Consider the following 20,264-nt stretch of genomic DNA (forward strand, 5'->3'; position numbering starts at 1 on the left):
GGTTTTATCTGTAGCAGCAATAAGAATTTATTTTTTTAATTATTAAAGAGGATGAAGACAATTTCTCATCTCATCACACTACAAGCCTGGGGAGCAGATGCTTTTTGATAGAATCCCTATTGGTATAACACTTATTATCTTCATTTTGAGTTATTTCTATAGCCTAGCCAATTGATTAGATATACCATATGGGTAAGCAAGTAAAATGTGTACAGTTCAAACACCAAATTGATGAATGAATTTCCATAACCTATTAATTTATAGGAATGCTGAACTTTTATATTTCTTTTTCACCAAGGAAAAACACTGAAATTCCAGTGCATATTATTTACCACACCCTATGGATTATTATAGTAAGATTTAAAATAAGAAAAAGATGACTATTTTACATATTTAAACTTAATAAATCTTACATAAAATAAAAACTATTGTTAATAATATTCATGAAAGATGTGTGATCAGCCTTAATGTGATCAAAATTATTTTCATAGAGTACAGAAAACAGAATCTAATTCCCTACCCTATTAAAATGTACATCCTGTGATGGCAAAATATCTCAGTGGGTAAAAAGTCACTTGCTGCACACATTTGACACTTGACTTCATTCTGCAGAACCCACAGTAAAAGAAGAGCTCCTGCTCATGAGAGGTTTTCTCTCACCTTCCCACTCAAGCCATTCCTAAATACATTCTCTTTCTCCCTTCCCACTCTCTCTTTCTCTCATAATAGTAGAAATAACCTTAAATTTAAAAATTAAAGCCCCAAAATCTTACAGGAAACTTACCTCTTAGATGAGAAATAATGGTAGCATTTTATTTTAAGTCATGGATGAAAAAGGAATAGCAAGCACTTATTTTCATTCAATATTATAAAAGATAGGCCACCAAAAGCAAAGGGGAAAACTAGAATGCATAAGGATTAGAAAATGTTAACATTTTTTAACATGATTGACTATTTAAAAAAACTACTTAAAATCATTTACATCAGAATAAGAATTAGAATTCGGTAAGAGATTTCAGCTAGGTTATAGATTTCAAACCAACACACTCAAATGAAAGCCAAGTCTCTGTATAGGAATGTTTATGTAACACTGTTGGATTAGTTATCTATTAGTCATAACAAATGACCCAATATTCCATCTAAAACAAAAGTTTATTATCTCACAGATGCTGGAGTTCAGATTCCAAATGTAGCTAGTCTTTTCATCCTGGATCTAAGCTAAAATTTGCAATCAAGGTGCTGGTCAACTAGCAATTATTGAAGGCCCATGAGGAGATGGTCTTCCCCCAAATTCACTCAAGGGTTCACTGGCAGGACTTGGATACTTGCCGTCTATTGGATAGATGCTTCCATTGGTACTTTGCCACGTGAACTTCAGAATGATGATACTAGCCAGAAAAGGTGTACATGCCAGATCAACACAATGTGGCAGTCATTTTCCATAAAGAAGAAAATCAGTAAACAAATGGAGGCATATCTGCAGAAGTTAGTATATTGTTTTCTATTTCTTTAAGATAATCAATTTTCTAAAACTATTTCTTTAATTTTGAGAGATGCAAAATGTGTGACATGTTTTCTCTTTCATACAAAAAAAAAAGGTTCTGAAAGAAAACCAAATTATTACACTGTCAGAACTAAGTAATTATGCTTAGCATTTGCACTCAGATAAATGATGAACCTGTGGTAGAACAGGGTTGGGCTCCTACATCAAAGGATTTCTTCTATTCACCTCAAGTCGGTGGTTACCATGGAGGAACAGATAATTTACTTTTAATTCCATTTGTTCAATTGACATCTTACTTTAAAAAAAAATACTTGTTTCTTATGCCCTTTATTAGACATAAAGACAGTGAAATTAAACCCAGAGAGATAGAGGGTCTAGCAGGTTACTTGAATGATGATAGGAAGTGTGGCAGAGCAAGGCACTGACATTTAAATATACAAAATTTTCCTATATTTATTGATAGAGAAATGACAACCTACAGGTAAGTGGGTTTTTTTTTGTAATTTCTTTTCATACAGAATCACAACATGACGCAGACAGGCCTGGAGTTTACTAGGTAACCCAAGCCAGCCACAAATTCTAGTAACCCAAGGAATCCACAAAATCTAGGAATCTACCTAGATTCCTAGGTTCCACGCAAACAACTTTTGGAAGATCTTTTGTGTTAAGGAAGATACGTTTATATTGAACAATTAAAGCTCGTGAGAATCATCATAATGAAGCCATTCATCTCCATTCTCTTTGGAGATGTCAATTTGCCGGCCACACCCTAGTAGAGAATATTTAGTGTAATAGTGCTTTTGGAAGTACCAAAGGCAATAATGAGCATCACTGATCTCTTTGAAGCTGGCTGGTTCAAGAGAAAGATGCGGCTTCTTAAGTTACACTCATTCTCCCTATAGAAAATTCAAGTTACGTAACTCTCTAGGCATCTTATTCTGTGTGTGTATTTTATGTGCATTATTTAACATCTGCCTTTTTCACACAATATTCCTACAAAATAGTCATTATTATTTTATACATGAATATAAAAAGGTTCATAAAGTTTACATAACCTGGTGTTTACCTACTAGGAGGTAGAAAGAAGTTTCCAAGTTCTTTACATATTGTTTAGTTATAAAGTTGCTTATCTTCAGACTCAGTACAAGATTAATTTCTAGAACTTCCATTATAGTTTTGGAATTATTTTTTTCTTTACTAGATATTAGTTCTATTTATTCAGATAGCATTATGGAGGTTGAAAAACTAAGACTAATGTCTATACTGCATTCTAGAAATACAAAAATTAATAATATGTAGTTTCTACCTTTGCTGAACTTGGCATCTAGTACAAAGAGAGGGATGGTGGGGAATATTATCTTAAGGTGTGTTATTTTTGTTTATGTTGCATTTGTTTAACTCTGTGAATCTGTGATAATATGCCTGTATAAAACACCTGATGGTCTAATAAAGAACTTAGGAGCCAATAGCAAGGCAGAAGAAAGGATAGGCAGGGCTGACAGGCAGAAAGAATATACAAAAGGAGAAATCTGGGAGGAAGAAGGAAGCAGCCAGAGAAAGAGGAGGACTCCAGGGACAGCCACCCAGTTACACAGCAAGCCATGGAATAAGAGTAAGATTTACAGAAGTAAGAGAACAAGAAAAGCCTGGAGGCAAAAGGTAGATGGGATAATTTAAGTTAAGGAAATCTGGTAAGAAACAAGCCAAGCTAAGGTCGAGCATTTATAATTAAGAATAAGATTCCATGTGTGATTTGTTTGGGAGTTGGGTGGTGGGTCTCCAAAAAGAGCAAAAACAATCAGCAACAATGGCTGTTGGACATGGGTATTACCAATACTAAGATAGACTTACATGCAGGAATCAGCCTAGGAAGAGATAAATATCACTTCTTATTGGAAGGTCAGATTTTCACAGAGGAAGTCTATCTTATGTTGAGTTTTAAATATAAAAATAGATAAACAAAATAAGGAAAGTACCAGATTCCAGAGCACAAAGAATCACAGAGTATGGTACAATGGGAAGTTGAAATGGTTTAGTAGGTTTGTGTATGGGCTAAACTGTTTTCAAATGGCTAAGTGTCAAGTAGGTCATTTGTAACATGCTAAATAGCACACGTATGCCTCTTTATGGTGTTCTTTGAAGTGCTTAAGTAAAACAGTAACAATATAATTTTTTTAAATAAGTTTATGCAGCAATGTGAGGAATGAATCCTGGAACCTGAAGGCAGATTTAGTTAGAAGAATGTTTGAATGGTACAGGAATGAGTCAACCTAAATCAGCACATATAGAGTTAAGTAAGAGAGGAGTAAGCATAATTGATAAGAGAGAATTATCCACTCCTGATCACCAAGTATCTTTTACAATTAAGAGAAAGAAGGAACTGATGGCAGGTCCAGCATCTGGTTTAATATGAAATATTTCAACAGCAGCTCAAGTATATGGGGAATATAGAAGAAAAATGAAGCTCGCAAGTAGAAGTGACTGTTGTGTTTTTTTTGTTGTTGGTTTTTTTTTTTTTTTTTGGTTGTCACAGAGAGCCTCTACCATCCGAGTGCTGAGATTAAAGGCATGCAACACCACCACCCAACTGAGTGTCTGTCTTGAATAGGTTGATTTTCAGGAAATCAATATATTAGCACATCAAACAGTAGGTCTGAAGCTCAGAAAAAAAGTTATTGTATAGTCTGTACTATACTCAGACTGTGTAGAGAGCCGTGCACGGCCGCGCCTCAAAGATGGCGCCAGCATCCGGCTTCCACCTTCCCAATGGCAGGTGTTCTCTGGGATAAACAACTCCTTATTTGGCTTGGGCGTGGAATCTGGCTTGCTTGCATATGTCTGACCCTATCGGCATTGTCCACGTGGCACTACGGGGTTGGTTGCCCAGTGGCTATAAAGGGCGTGGGCTGGCTTTCCTTGGAGTGAGAAGATGGCTTTCCCCGGGGTCAGAAGATTGTTCAAGGTTCCTGAATAAACTGCTTGGAGAATAGCCTGGTGTTGCGTCTTCCTTGCTGGTCGAGGCGGATGCGACAAGACTGTATATACTGGGTGTATATAGTCCCTCAGAGTATACCTGACCTGACGTTTCTGAAATGTGGTCTAGGCTTGTTGTTAATCTTAGCCTCGCTGACGGCTGATATAAAAATTCGCTTCTAAATTTGCCAGAAATGGAATAAGCCTATCTTTCTCAATGATGGCAGACTCGGTCTGCTTGACTTGAACAAGATCCTATGCTCGGTACAGCAATCCTAAAATACACATAAAATTAATCTCAGCTTTTCTACTTATTTTCAGGCCAAATTACTTTGTAACTTCTTGCATTTCAGTAATCTAGTTATAAAATACAAATACCAGAATACAAGCTAACATACATGGCCAAGAAAAATAAAACCAATATAAACTTTTCTAAAGTGATTCATAAAAAGGAAAACTCTTATATAAATGCTCAACCAAATATATCCTTCCGTTTTCTCACAGTGTCAATAATAGTGTAGAAAGAAAGGTGCTGAAAATAACAATAGACTTGGTTCCAGAGTGAGAGGAAGACACATGGGATAAAATACACAGTGCTCTCTCATGAATTATTTACATACTATTTTGACATTTTTGACCAGCCCCTAAAATAATCATGAATTTCCATAAGCTATTGTGAAGCAATTGTGAAATCATTATCGCTTACTCTATCTTGAGGACACTTGTTTTCCTGCATGTGAAAACAAGACCCCTTCTTCTGAGCGTTCAGTTTTTTACCAAGACGTGATCTCACACACAAGCGCAATGGGCAACTTTAGAGCAGCCACTCAAAAGAGGCAGAACTCGGAGAACTCCTGGGAACAGAGTGAATCTTGGAAAGATGTAGAGGCATCTGTGTACACAACCTTGAATTGCTCTGTCCTGGAAGCTCAAAGGGAGCTGGAAGCTCAAAGGGAGCTGGAAGCTCAAAGGAGCTGGTTTGACAAGTTGTATTCCTAGTTGTTGCACTTGGTGCTCACTCCTCCATTTTTTCTCCATTGCTTCCCTTATACTTTGCCCTGAGCTGAAAAGTAAATGGGCCAAACACCAATGGGTCCATGAAAAGGGCTCTGGAAGGGACTTCTAGAGCCAGAGCAGCTGTTTTGAGACAGAGATCATCCATACCCTTGGCATTCTTAGAAAGAAATCATGCTTTGTTGTTGTTGTTGTTCTATAAATATTTAAGACACCATATAATTTCTTCTTATGTGTGTGCACTTGCCCAAGGGGGGGTACATGGAGGCCAAATGTTAACATGGATACTTCCTTAATCACTCTTGTCTTAGTTAATTTTCTCCTTGCTGTATCAAAACACTTGTCAATAGCAAATTAAGGAAAGAAGGGTTTGTTTGGTCTCACAGTTCCAGAAACAGTCGATTGTGGAAGGGAAGTTTTGGTTGCAGGAGTTTGAAGCAGCTAATCACATTCTACTCTTAGTCCACAAGTGGAGAGAGATGAATGCCTGTGTTTAGCTAGCTTCCTTCTTTTTATACAGTCTGGCAGCCAAGCTAAGGAATAATGCCCCAGCCTTTAGCGTATGTCTTCATATTTCAATCAAGATAATGCCTTACAGACATTCCCAGAGTGCAGTGATATTCTGAACAAATAAAATTTGCCTGAAGATCAGAAGACAGAACAAGTCACTAGATTAAACATAGAGGCCAGGCAGTGGTGGCACACATCTTTAATCCTAGCACTCGGGAGGCAGAGATCTGTCTAGATTTCTGTGAGTTCAAGGCCATACTGGGCTACAGGAGATTATTCCAGTCTAAAAGAGAAACAGAGCTAGACAGTGGTGTCACACACCTTTATTTCCAGCACTTGGGATCACATATCTTTAATCCCAGCACTAGGAAGGTTGAGACAGGAAGTGATATGGCTGGATAGAGAAAGGAATATAAGGTGGGAGGAGACAGGAACTCAGTCTCTTTCAGGCTAAGGAGTTGCTGAGGTAAGAGGTGGTGGCTGTGGCTTGCTCTGCTTCTCTGATCTTCCAGCTTTCACCCTGATATCTAGCTCCAGGTTGTGGTGATAGTGTGTCCCCCAATATATTGTACACCCTAATAAACTTATCTGGGGTCAGAGAACAGAACAGCCACTAGACAGACATAGAGACCACAAAATGGTGGCACACACGCCTTTAATCCTGTCACTTGGGAGGCAGAGAGCCATCCAGATCTCTGTGGGTTCAAGGCCACCCTGGAAACTGCCAGGCATGGTGACACACACCTTTAATCTCAGGAAGTGATAGCAGGAAGCAGAAAGGTATATAAAGGCGTGAAGACCAGGAACTAGGCTGGTTAAGCTTTTAGGCTTTTAGCAGCAGTACGTACATTTAAAATTCTCAACAAAATTTTAAATTGAGAGTTTTTTAAAAAACAAAATTAGAGCCTCAGAACACAGAGGAAACTGTCATGGTTTTTTTTGTTTGTTTGTTTCAATACCAAAAATAGTATCTTTCTGCCTCTCAAAATTCCTTAGAGGAACACTCCCATCTGAGGGTCTGTGGGAAGTCACTTGCTTGCTCCACACATAGGTCCTCCATCTCGGGGACCCTAGCACCACCATCTGAGACCTGTGCCTTCTTACTGTATAGAGGTTGGTGCACACCTACTGGAAGCCCTTGGCTCTGCTTATTCCTGCCATTGAAACTTGGAACAAAAAAGTTTGTCCCATTGGTGACCTTTTAAGAAATTGTAGAAGAAAATCATGTTTGAATTATAATATTGAGATCCAGTACTAAGAGGCTAAAATTTGGTAAAGCCCTTTAATTAGAGCATTATTTAGAAAAAAAAAGAGAGAGAGAGAGAGAGAGTTAGCCAGAGAGGTATAACAAAACTTCAGTTTGTCAAATCTAAGGGGTTTTTTATTATTATTATTAAGAGATTTCTCTATTCATTTTACATAACAACCACAGATTCCCCTCTCCTCCCTCCTCCCGCCCCCCAGCCTTCCCCCCCCACAACCCATCCCCCAATTCCCACCTCCTCCAAAGCTAGGCCTCCCATGGCAAATCAGCAGAGCCTTCTGAGAAGCCACAGGGAAAACATACTTGCTGAACGGAGTGCCCACTAACGAAGTTAGAGGCTGCAACCTTCCTGAGCAGAGCCACAGCTAGCTCTGCTGCACTTAACGTGAACCAGCACAGAGCAGGGACTCTGACACCTTCCGGCCTCCACAGGCAACCACGTGCACATGTGCATACCCGGACACAGATGTGCAGACATATAAATAAAAGTAACATCTCTAACATTTTCACAGAGAACTGTTGAATTAAGTGAATGTTAAAAATAATTTTAAAGTGTACTGAAAGAGGATCGGAAAAGGTACTTTCCACGTCCTATCTCCTCAGATTTTATATTACCCGATGGGCTGTTTGCAGATGGTGAAGCAGAGACAAAGGTAGCTTAAGGTAATTCCAATTTCATGTTCACATTTGCCATATTGAATTTTGGTAATAACGAGTTCATATTCTGTCCTCTAGATTTTTCTGGAGCTAATATCTTGCACAATGGCATAGAAGAAAGAACAGTGGGATGAACCCAATATTCCAGCCCAGATGTTCCTGTCTCCTAAACATATGTAAAGAAACCCCTTTTTTCACAAAATGAAGATCAGATAGAACCTTTGATACTCCCATCATTATGTTTTGAAATAGATCTATTTCACACTAACAGTTCAAATTCAAAATTTTAAATTCAGAAAGTGTGTCAGTTTGAATAGGATGTCCCCCGTAAGTCTTGGATACTTGATCTTCAATTGGGAGCTGTTGGGAAGGAGTAGGAGATATGGTCTTGCTGGAGGAGGTATTTCACAGGAGGGGCAAGGTTTGAAGTTTCAAAAGACTCTTGTCATTTTATGTGAGCTCTCTCCATCTCATTTATGGTCCAAACTGTGAGTTCTCAGCTGCTGATCCAGCTACCTGCCACCTATTACCTCTAACCCTCTGGAACCATAAGCCCAAAATAAACTTTTTTTTTTTCAAGACAGGGTTTCTCTGTGTAGCTTTGCGCCTTTCCTGGAACTCACTCTGTAGCCCAGGCTGGCCTCGAACTCACAGAGATCCGCCTGCCTCTGCCTCCCGAGTGCTGGGATTATAGGCGTGCACCACCGCCGCCCGGCTCAAAATAAACTTTTTTAAAGAAAAAAAAAAAAAGAACCTATCTTTGAAGGCTGTAGCTTATGCATCATGGGTTTGAGACCAGTGAAGGATACTTATTAAGGTCCTGCCTCACCAATGGGGCGGTGTGGGGGGACTATTTTCTCACCTCAAATCATACTCTAGGATCTTGCGATAGAAAAAGATTAAAAATTCCTTTTTTAATATCTGTTGTTCCCACCCACTAAACCTTTTCAAGAAAAGGGCAGAAGTAATAGCAATATACTCAGTCTGAGGGCTGATGGTCCTGTAGAATAGACGGTTTTTCTTTGAGGTTATGCTACAGGGAGGAAGGCCCAGTATTAGTACTATTTCTTATGTACCTTTTCCGACGAGGTCTACTAAACAGTCATAGCGCTTTTAAATCACATCTCTCTCTCTCTCTCTCTCTCTCTCTCTCAGAGCAAAAACAAATAAATATAGAATGTATTTGTCTTGTTGGGCATTTTAATTCTGTTATTTGGAGGAGATTTTTACTTCGCATCAATGACTGAATAAATAGTTGGTATTGAAATTCTGCTCTGCAGAGCACCAGATGGCGAAAACACAGAAATGACACCTGCAGAAGGAATTAAATAAAGAAGGAATGTTCCCAAAATTTGCCTTCTTGTGACTGCCAGCTGTGTGAACAGGAACATGCAAAACAAGTTTAATCGCCAATGCTGGTTTTCTTAAAGACACCACAGGAAGTTGTTAGCACAGTGTCCAGGGACTCCACAAATATTAAACCAGAAAGAGTGGATGCAGACAACAACATTTGGTCATGACTTGCAGAATTTTCAGTGCTGGAAAATTAGACCAGGGTTCTGCCACTCATGGAGCTGCTTGTAGTGCAAGTGTGGTCATTGACCTACAGTTATTCAACATTCGTTTGGGAGTAGAGTGTAGCTGGAGTTTTCTCCAGTCCTGCCCAGCCCCACAGACCCCACAACCGCTTATAAAATAATCACTCAAAAGCTCATATTAATTGAACTGCTCAGCCATTAGCTCAGGCCTACCATTGTCTAGCTCTTACACTTAAACTCAGCCCATTTCCGTTAATCTATATGTCACCACGTGTTCCATGGCTTTACCTGTTGCCTTTACATGTTGCTCCCTGGACAGCAGGCTGGTGTCTCCCCCAGGCTTCCGCCTCCCAGCCTCTCTTCTCTGTTTGTCCCGCCTATCCTATACTTCCTGCCTGGCTACTGGCCAATCAGCGTTTTATTTATCAATCAATCATAGCAACATATATTCACAACATACAGGACATCCCACAGCAGTAGAGAGTGCAGGCACATATGGATTAGATTTGTACAGAAAAATAAAGGAATGTGGTTAAAATGTGGATCTTACTATTTGTGTACTTTTTTTTTTTTTTTTTTTTTTTTTTGGTTTTTCGAGACAGGGTTTCTCTGTGTAGCTTTGCGCCTTTCCTGGAACTCGCTTTGGAGACCAGGCTGGCCTCGAACTCACAGAGATCCGCCTGGCTCTGCCTCCCGAGTGCTGGGATTAAAGGCGTGCGCCACCTATTTGTGTACTTTTAAGGACAACTGCTATGGGTCTCGATGGCCTTATTTAAAAAAATAGACTCAATAGAAAAATAAATGTTTTATTTGATTATGACTGTATACTATGAATCATTGGGATGTGTGTGGGCCCCTCATGTTGATAAGATTATTTGCGAGTTATTTATCTACATACTTTGCATTAAACCACACTGCCATATTTCTCAAAGAGTTGTATAAGTTGTTTTCCTTTGTCAAATCAATGTATTAACATAGTCAACTATCACCCGAATTGCTTTGCCTAATTTCAGACATTTCACAGGGTAAAATACAAAGCCCTGGTTAACTTTTATACTTGGTCATAAAAAGAAAATAGTCACAGCATTTTTAAAAAAAAATGAAGTAAATGCATTTATTTACAGAAACCTCTTTGGACAAACCTAGTCCAAGACTGAACCCAGTAACCAGGCAGAGTTAGAGGATTTTGATTGTTTCCCCCCTCAAACACAGACTGAGCAACAACTCCTAAACAAACTGCCTGTGAAAGAAAGCATAGACTAGCTGGCGATCTTCTGTGCCCCATAAGAATGGTCAAACTTCCTGGAGCCAGTGGGTAGATAAAGTATACATGTCAAAGAGACCTGGCCTGCCACAAAGCCATGAGACCATGCAGTGATCTTAGGGCCCAGGTCCATCTAAGGGAGTGAAGAAACTGCCTAAGATGTCCATCTGTCTTTACAGGGAAGGAAGGGGCTCCAGGAAGGAGTTCCCCAGTGGAGTTATTTGTGTTATCACGCTCAGAACTATGAGAAGTGCAGTACAGTCAAGCCATCTAGAGGAGAAGAGAGGCAGCGACTTGGGCTGATAGAGAATGTTAATTCTTGCTCAGCACAAATTGAACAGATTCATGTGTGAACGAGAGAGAGAGAGAGAGAGAGAGAGAGAGAGAGAGAGAGAGAGAGAGAGAGAGAAAAAGTACGTGTGTATATGTTGTAATCATAATAAATAAAATTGCATACCACAATGTTCTTAGGGGCAATCTCATTCACAGAAAAGAGTTTTCGTTCAGTTTTTATGCTATGTACCATCCTGCTCTTTCTCTTCCTCATTTTCTTTTTAGCCTTCTTTCTATATTGTTACTTTATCATTATGATTACTGGTATTCAGCTATATATTTCTCTCTCTCAGTAGAATATCTTATGTTAATTTTACCTCTGAATAAAACCTGGGAGAGCTCAACTGATACCTAGATGGCATTGAACCACATGGCTCTTCTTTGACAGGCTTTTACGCTACTATTTTTACAAATTAACTATTTTCTAGCAGTACTGGAAGTCAAACCCACATCCATGTATAAGCAAGCACTCTACCACTGAACTACATCCAACAACCCAAGTAGACTCTTGACAAGAATTTCTCTAAAACCTGAGGGTGCAATAGCAGCCTGCATGTCTTTCTAGTAACCAACAACTCTTTAATTGGAGTTAAGAGAAATCATGTCTGGTATGGAAAGACTGACTAGCCAATACCTATTATAGTTATGGATTTTGGAGAAGAACACACAGCAACCACTTTACTTAAACCAGCATAATCCCTAACTACACCTAATATTTGTCCTTATACCCACAGATAAGTATAGGTCTTACCCTTCATCGAGGAAATATCTCTTTGTAACAGATGGAAACCATACAATAAAACCACAACCAATCAAAATGCAGATTTGTGGGGCCCAGTTGCAGTACCAAATCTACAAACACTATTGAGGAGGAGGCAGAAAGACTGTAGAACCAGAGGATCCAGGGGTCTGCTGTGAAACTGTGTCTCCTAGGAATGTCAGAATCTACATCCATAAATTCTCACCAACATGACTGCATAAACATGACCCGAACAAGATCAAAAACAATAGGCATTGTAATGTGAGCATGGGAAAAACACATGGAGCCTCAACCCTACACAAAGAACTACAAGCATTTAAGAAAGACTGAGAGCGAGAGAAGTGGTCTTGCCTAGGGAAGAACATATCAATGCATACCCAATGTGAAATGATCATCCCTGAAAATATACATACAAGTAGCATACAGACTGAGCAGGTTGTATTTAGGAATATATATATATATATATATATATATATATATATACACATACATATATGCATGTAACAACAATTAATTTAAAAAGAGACCATGAATTTGAACGAAAGCAAAAAGAGGTATATGAGAGAGTTTGGAATAAGAAAAGGGAAGAAGAAAATGATGTAACTATATTATAATCTTAAAAGTAAAAGAAATTTTCCATTGCAAATTTTACCTTGAAAAAATAAAAACACACTGCCACCTGCTAAATGTTATGTACAAATGGCTCTAAGTATCATAAACACTCACTCATATTTTTCTTTTAGTTTCTTCATCCCTAAAAACTTGTAGTTAATGAAATTCATAACCAAACTCTTCCTCGAATCGTTTAATGGTTACAGCATAAGTAAAGAGAAATGGTCTGTTCTGAATAGTACTTGCTGCTGTCAGTACTTTTACAATATTATATTTCTAAAAAATCTATAGCCATTATAGAAAACATAAAAATTCAAATCAATGAAAAAGAAAATGAAACTCATAATCTTGTTTGCTTGGTTGGTTTGGTTTGCATTATTTTTTGTTTCATTTCTAAGCTGTTTTTGTTTATACTTGCAAAATTATAATTTAACTAGGTTTCTTCCTTTCCTTTCCTTCCTCTAAGCCCTCCCATAAACCTCTCCCCATTCTCCTTCAAATGCATGGCCTCCTTTTTCATTAATTGTTGATGTATGAATATATGTATATGTATATACATATGTATTTCTAAATATAACCTGTTGAGTCCTTATAATGTTAATTACATGTATGTCTCAGGGCTGACTTGGCATTAGACAACCAATTGATTTTCTCTTCCCTTGGGAAGACCATCTCACCTGCTCCAAGAAAAATGCAAGAGAATGATGGAGGGAGGTAAAATAACAATATGGATGTCTGAAAAAGCCACAAGGAATCATACTATTATTTATAAATATATGTTTAGTTTTAATGAACTTTTCTCATCTTGGCTGAACCAAAAACTACCTAACAAAACCCCAATATGAGACATGAAAAGCCCTCCTTTGAGTTGTCTGGGGATATCTAAGAGACTCCCAAAACATACAGCTTATTAATGTTGTCTTCGGTTATTCACCCCCTACAAGAAGTTGGAGGTAAGTTCTTAGAGCTGAAGACACCATGCCTTTCAGATACTAGACCCAGAGACCCCATAGCTGGAACCTACCTCAGTGCCCACTCCCTGAGGAGTAGCTTTTGTGGTACTAAAAATCATCATGCAAGCTTCCAAAGGAAGGAAGCAACCAATGAGTGTAGTAGTGGCACACATATTCTGTGGCAACCACCAGCTCTCTAATTGGATTTAAGACCCACTCAACAAGGGGAATGCCATGCCTGGTACTGGAAATCAAGCTAACTACTAAGTGTTAATGAAATCATGGTTATCTACACAGAAAAATGTACAACTACTAATCCCTAACAACAGCCAATAAACATTTGTCCTTATACCCACAGAAGTGTAGCCTTCACCCCTCATCAAGGAAACTTCTCTTTGCAACAGACAGAGACCACTACAGAAAACTATAACCAGTCAGAATGCAGGGTGTTGGAGTCCAGTCCCAAAACACTCCAATATTCTTTTTTAAGATTATTTATTTTTAATTATGTATGTGTATATGTAGGCATGAGTGTGCCCTCAGAGATAAAAAGAGGGCATCAGAGTCCCTGGAGCTAGATTTACATGTAATTGTGGGTACTAGGAAGCCCTGCAAAAACTGTACACCTTCTTACAAGTTGAGCCATCATCTCTCCTGCCTCACATCTAAGCATTACATTTACATGTATCTCCTATGCTATTCATATACACAAACATAATAATTCTTATTTTCACTTAAGCATTTCTTTCTATATTCATTTAGTAAATATACATTTAGAGAGCACAATATTTTAGTTCTCATGCTGGGCACATAAATTTAGGAATATGATAGTTTCTGAATTCTTAACCCTTTCCAGTAAAAGAAAATGCAAAGCAGAATAGCAGAAGTTTTACAAATAAAATATCCAAAGGTTGATGTGCAGAACTACTAATACCTCTGTCGATACTTGAGGGAGCTTGGTAATCTACATTAAGTTGAGAATTCAAGAGTACAAAGAATTATCTTTGGAAGTTCTGGTACATGGATTATTCCCAGACACAGGAACCAGCAAGTTTTCAACCCCTACAATTGTTTTTCCTTTGTAAATGTTGGCAAAGTAGAGTCCCAAGTTATTCAGTCAAACACTAACTTAGGTATTGCTGAGCAAGTATTTATAGATATGATTAATGGTAATAGTCATTCATCTGTATATAAAAACAATATCCACATAATTTGCTGGAAAATGAAGAACGTGATCCCATCACTTGAAAGGTATTAAGAGCATAATTGATGTTTTCCTAAAGAACTTCCTTCTGTGCACTGCAGCTGTAGGCATATGTAAGTTCTCACCTGCCTTTTTTGACAACTGTGTCACAGGTTTCGTATTTGTCAAGCCAGCTTCACAGTTATGCACACCAACATCTTGCAATAAATCGACTAATATAGATCTGCTCTTGCTTCTGTACGTCAGGGTGAGCATGGACACACAAGACCAGTTGCTGACTATTTGTGTGACCCGCACGGTTCTGAGTGCGGGGATTATGCCGTTATTATTTCTACTACATTGCAAAGAAAGCAAAGATGCAGCCAGGTGCTACCCACAGCTACACAGCCCATCATGGTACACACCCCATCACGGTAAGAACTCAGTCTAGGCATATGAGAAGCAGCTGCGGAGCTGAAAAAGAGCAGCTGGGCAAGAGGCAGGATGAAAAACAGGACGGCTTAGAAGAAGACAGCTGTAGAACAAATGGCATAGACCTGGCTTGCCTTGCAGGAAAATACTATTTTTTTTTTTTTTTTTTTTTTTTGGTTTTTCGAGACAGGGTTTCTCTGTGTAGCTTTGCGCCTCTCCTGGAACTCACTTGGTAGTCCAGGCTGGCCTCGAACTCACAGAGATCCGCCTGGCTCTGCCTCCCGAGTGCTGGGATTAAAGGCGTGCGCCACCACCGCCCGGCCGGAAAATACTATTTTAATACTATCAGATGAAAGGCGATTGCTGGCTTCCTTTACCGTTCGTTTGGTTTTATTGGGAACGGATTTTGTTTCATACAACATATTCTAATTACAATTTCCCCTCCCCCAACTCCTGCAAGATCCTCCCCCACTTCCCCACTCTCCCAAATCCACACCCTTCCTTTCTCTCTCTTGTTAGAAAACAAATAGCTGTCTAAAAAAAAAATATAATAAAAACAAGCAAGAATAGGGCAAAAAAATAGAAAAAAAACATACTGAGACATTCACATTCACATTAACTTCTTTTCATCCCAGAGATGCATTATCTGCTCTAGCTTTCAAGAGATCAAACCAGTTGTTGAACAGGAAAGTGGAACAGAGGGGTACGAGCACAGAGAGACCTGCTGAAGGTCACTGCACCAGTCCAAAAGGAAGGCCAGGCTGCTAGATTTCCATCAGGAAATGTGCACCAAAGTGCATAAATCAGACTTTTTTGAAACTTGAGGTACATGAGAAGGATGAAGAACAGACGACTTTAATGGTGACCCTTTGAAGGACTGACTGATAATATGGTGGTATTTGTAATAATAAACCATGTTAGCATTTGACGTACTTGCAGGTGTCTCTGGGACTTACATGTTAAAACACACTATGTGAAGCTTATTGGTTTGGTATGGAAAAACACAATAGGGGATGTATTTAATAAAGCACATGATACATCTATGCAAGTGACATCTTTGAAAAGGTAAGTAAAAGCATGATGCTGAATGCCTTCAATCCCAGCACTCATGAGGCAGAGGCAGGTGGATATCTATGAGTTTGAAGCCAGCTTGGTCTACATAGCTGTTTCCAGGCAGCCAGGAATACACAGTGAGGCTTTACCTTGACAGGAAGAAAGAGAGAGAGAAAAGAGACAGAAAGTGGGTAAGCAGGTAGACAGGTGGACAGACAGACAGGGAGGCAAGCAGACAGGCAGACAGGAAGGGAGGGAGGTGGGGAGAGAGGGAGGTGGGGAGGGAAAGAAGGAGGACTTTCAGGTGCTTCCCTCCTTTGGAAGTCTGCATAACTCATTCTAGTACCATGAAATTTAGTCCTTGAGGAGGGAGCTTTCAGGTCCTACCCAGTTCAGGTCCTCTGAACTCCGTTTCTGAAGTGCATGGCATCTGCAGCAACCGGGACTTACCTTCCACTTCTGGGGCAACCAAGGGCAACAGCAGTGGCCTATAATGTTTTGGATTTTCTTCTAAAACCCCAACAACTTCAAAGAGAGCTTCTCATACATGATGTTGGAAGTTTTGGTAAATCCCCTATAAATCAATACTTTATTTACACATTCGTATATATATAAATATATATATAAAAAAATTCACAATATCAGACACCTCCACGCTTCAGTTTCTGTCCCATCTGTTCTGTGTTACAGCTTTTCCTATCTTCTTTTCTAGGGTCAGTTTCATTCCACTGTTGATTTGAAACATACGCTCCCTGCTATAATTCTGATAGTTTAAGACATTTTCATATTTTATTATATATATAATATCCACATGAGATCAGTTATAATGTACATATATGTTAACTAAAAAAGATGAATATATAATTTATTCAATGTTATAAACAGCAGAATGATAAAGTGAAAAACTAAAAATGGTTAAATTCAACCTTACTAGTGGGGAAAATTAAACGCTAAAACAACAAAATACATAGTTTATTTGCTAAATAAACAATTATGAAACAGCATTACTAGGTTAAGTATTGTTACACAGATACACTCACACCCTAGAGAACGAGAAACCTGTGAGCAGCAACAGCCTCAATAAAAAGAATGATTTTCCAGAGCGGCTATCACTTGCCAATAGCTCTTCAATAAGAGGTAGGGCCTCAAATTTACCTGCTATTTACTGTCTAATCAAAACACAAACCTACACCTGTGACAGAGTCCTAGGCGTCTTCACTACAACACACACTTTTCCACGGCTGTCTTATTCTATCAGAGCTTGAACATTCAGTGTCCCAGGCTCTGGCAAAACAAATTTTCTTTCTCTGTTGCTGGTAATGCTTTGTTATTCACAGTGGTTGCTATTCACAGCCATATGCTGTGGAAAAATGAAAAAATGGCAAAAGACAGAACTTGAAAGAAAATCTTCAGTCCATATTAAAATATTATCTCAAAGCAGACACATTCATTGAAGGAAAATTGGGTTTTGTTTATCAAAATTTTGTTTTTCAAATTTCATGTTTGTATACTTCTGTCAGCATACAATGTCTAAACTATTGCCATCAAAAATATTTAAAATGTATATAAGCAATTTAAGAATGTTCATCACAGTATCATTTATGATTGTAAAAGATTATAAACATGATTATAGTACAAATTTTGTATCATAATCATTGTGTATCTGTTCAATAAAGTACTACGAAACTATTAAATGAGGTTTTGAAAAAATATACAGTCACAAGGGACTATTTCAACAATTAGTTTATTGTAAGAATTAAAACATACTGTAGTTTGAAAAATAACTGTCATGCATATGCACATACTTTTGTTGTTCATATCCAAGTAATAGTATTATCATTAATCTTTATTTTCTTCTTACATAAGCTTTTAACATTTTTGGAAGTAATATTCCATTTTATATATACTTTAATGAAAACATAATCACATCACTTTCCCCATTTCCTCCCTCCAGACCCTCCCAACTCCCCTCTTTATAACATATTCCATGTCTGCCCCCTTCACGCTCACATATTATATTTCTTTGGTCATTATTGCTACATATATCTGTAGATATATGAATGCATAAATGTGTAACTAAAGCCTACTGGGTCTTTTTTGTTCTTTGTGTGTATATTGTTTCAGGGATGACATCTTTTGACTGGATAACCAATCCGGGGGCTCATCCCGGGAGAGGTCAATTCTCCCTCTCCCTGCAGGCACTAATTCCTTGTCTAAGCAGTTGAATCCCATGAGAATGGCATTTCTTTATTAGTAAAGATCTTCTAAAATCAAATGTCATTTGAATAACATTAAGAAGAAGGAATTTTTTTTTTAGGGACTGGATTGAATCTGTACATTGGTTTTGTAGGATATCCAATTTCATAATGTTAACTTTTTTCCCATAGATGAGTGTGGTAGGTCTTCAATGTTTTCTTCATTTTCTTCCCTGGATGTTTTAAAGTTTTCATTGTAGAGGTCTTTTTTTACTTGGTTAGACATATCCCAAAGTATTTTATTTTTTTAAGCATGTGGGAGTATACTGTGAATAGGATTGCTTTACTTCTCTGTGTATTTACCACTGGTAAATAGGAAGGATACTGCTCTTTTATGTTAATTTCATATCCTGCCAATTGTCTGAAGGCATTTACCAGAGTTAAGAATTTTCTTGTGAAGACTGGTCAAAATGCAGAAAACAAGTGATTGTGGGGTGCCTTAGCCCTGGTTGGTTCATCTACAACACAGTTTCTTCAGCTAAAGCTCAGGCCACATTACAGAGGACAGAGCCGAATTGTAGGAGCCAAGCACCAAGAAAGCTGCTATAACACTGTATTTCCTATAAATGGTAGGGAAGTTTCACCCATGATACTTAACAACCTAACACCTTGTGAAGCAGAAACATTAATTAAAACTCTAACAACTAAAAATAAAATAAACACACACACACAAAAAAAAAAAAAACAACAACAACAAATGCCCAGGTCAGATGGATTCAGTTCAAAATTCTAGCAGGTTGTCAATGAAGAACTAATGCCAATAATCTTCAAATTACTCCACAAAACAGAAACTGAAGGAATATTTCCTAATTCTTTTTATGAAACTGCCATAAGCCTGATACAAAAACCACACAAAGACTCAACAAAAATGAAATTATTAAAACCAATATATTTTACAAATTCTAAATAAAATACTTGCAAACTGAATTCAAGAATATATCAAAAAGATCATCCACCATGATCAAGTTGACTTTATCCCAGAGATTCAGGGATGATTGAACATACATAAATCAATAACTGTAATCCATCACATAAGCAAACTAAAAGACAAAAACCACATGACCAACTCACTAGATATAGGAAAAGCCTTTGACAAAATCCAACATCCCATCATGATGAAAATCCTGGGGAAACTAAAGGAGAAATGGACATACTTCAACATAATAAAGGCAAGCCCACAGTCAATATCATCATAAGTTAACAGATACTCAAAGCATTTTCACTAAAATCTGAAACAAGTCAAAGATGTCCGTTCTATCTACCTATTTAATATATTCAATATGATTCTTGAAGTCTTAGATAGAGGAATAAGACAACTGAGGAGATTAGGGGCATAAAAATAGGAAAGGAAGAATTCAAATCATCCTTATTTTTAGGTGGTAAGATTTTATACATAAAAGACTTGAAAGTTTGCACCAGAACACTGCTGCAGCCGATAAACACTGTCAAAAAAAACAGTGGGGTACAAAAGTAACATGCCAAACTCAGCAGCCTTCCTGGGTGGGAGTGCAAACTTGTACAGCCACGATGGAAATCAGTGAGGTGGTTCCTTGAGAAGCTGGGAATAGATCCACCTTAAGATCCAGTTATACTACTCTTAGACACCTAACCAAAGGACTCTATATCTTCCTTCAGAGATACTTGCCCATGCATGTTCATTGCTTCTCTATATATAATAGCCATAAATTGAAAAGAGTCTAGATGTCTGTCGACTAATGAATGCATAGTGAAAATGTGGTACATTTACACAATGCAATATTATCCATCGGTCAAGAAACATGAAATTATAAAATATATAAGTAAATAGAAGGAGTTAGAAGCAATCATCCTGAATGAGGTAACCCAGACCCAAAATACAGACATTGCCTATTTTCTCTTATACATGGATGCCAGCTTTTAAGCTTTAGATATGTTTCATATCCACAGAGAACAGGTGACCAGGGGGAGGAGGGAATCTTC

The sequence above is a fragment of the Peromyscus californicus genome, unplaced genomic scaffold (genome assembly GCF_007827085.1).
Source record: "Peromyscus californicus insignis strain IS unplaced genomic scaffold, ASM782708v3 Scaffold_21__1_contigs__length_65335640, whole genome shotgun sequence".
Taxonomy (NCBI): Eukaryota; Metazoa; Chordata; class Mammalia; order Rodentia; family Cricetidae; genus Peromyscus; species Peromyscus californicus.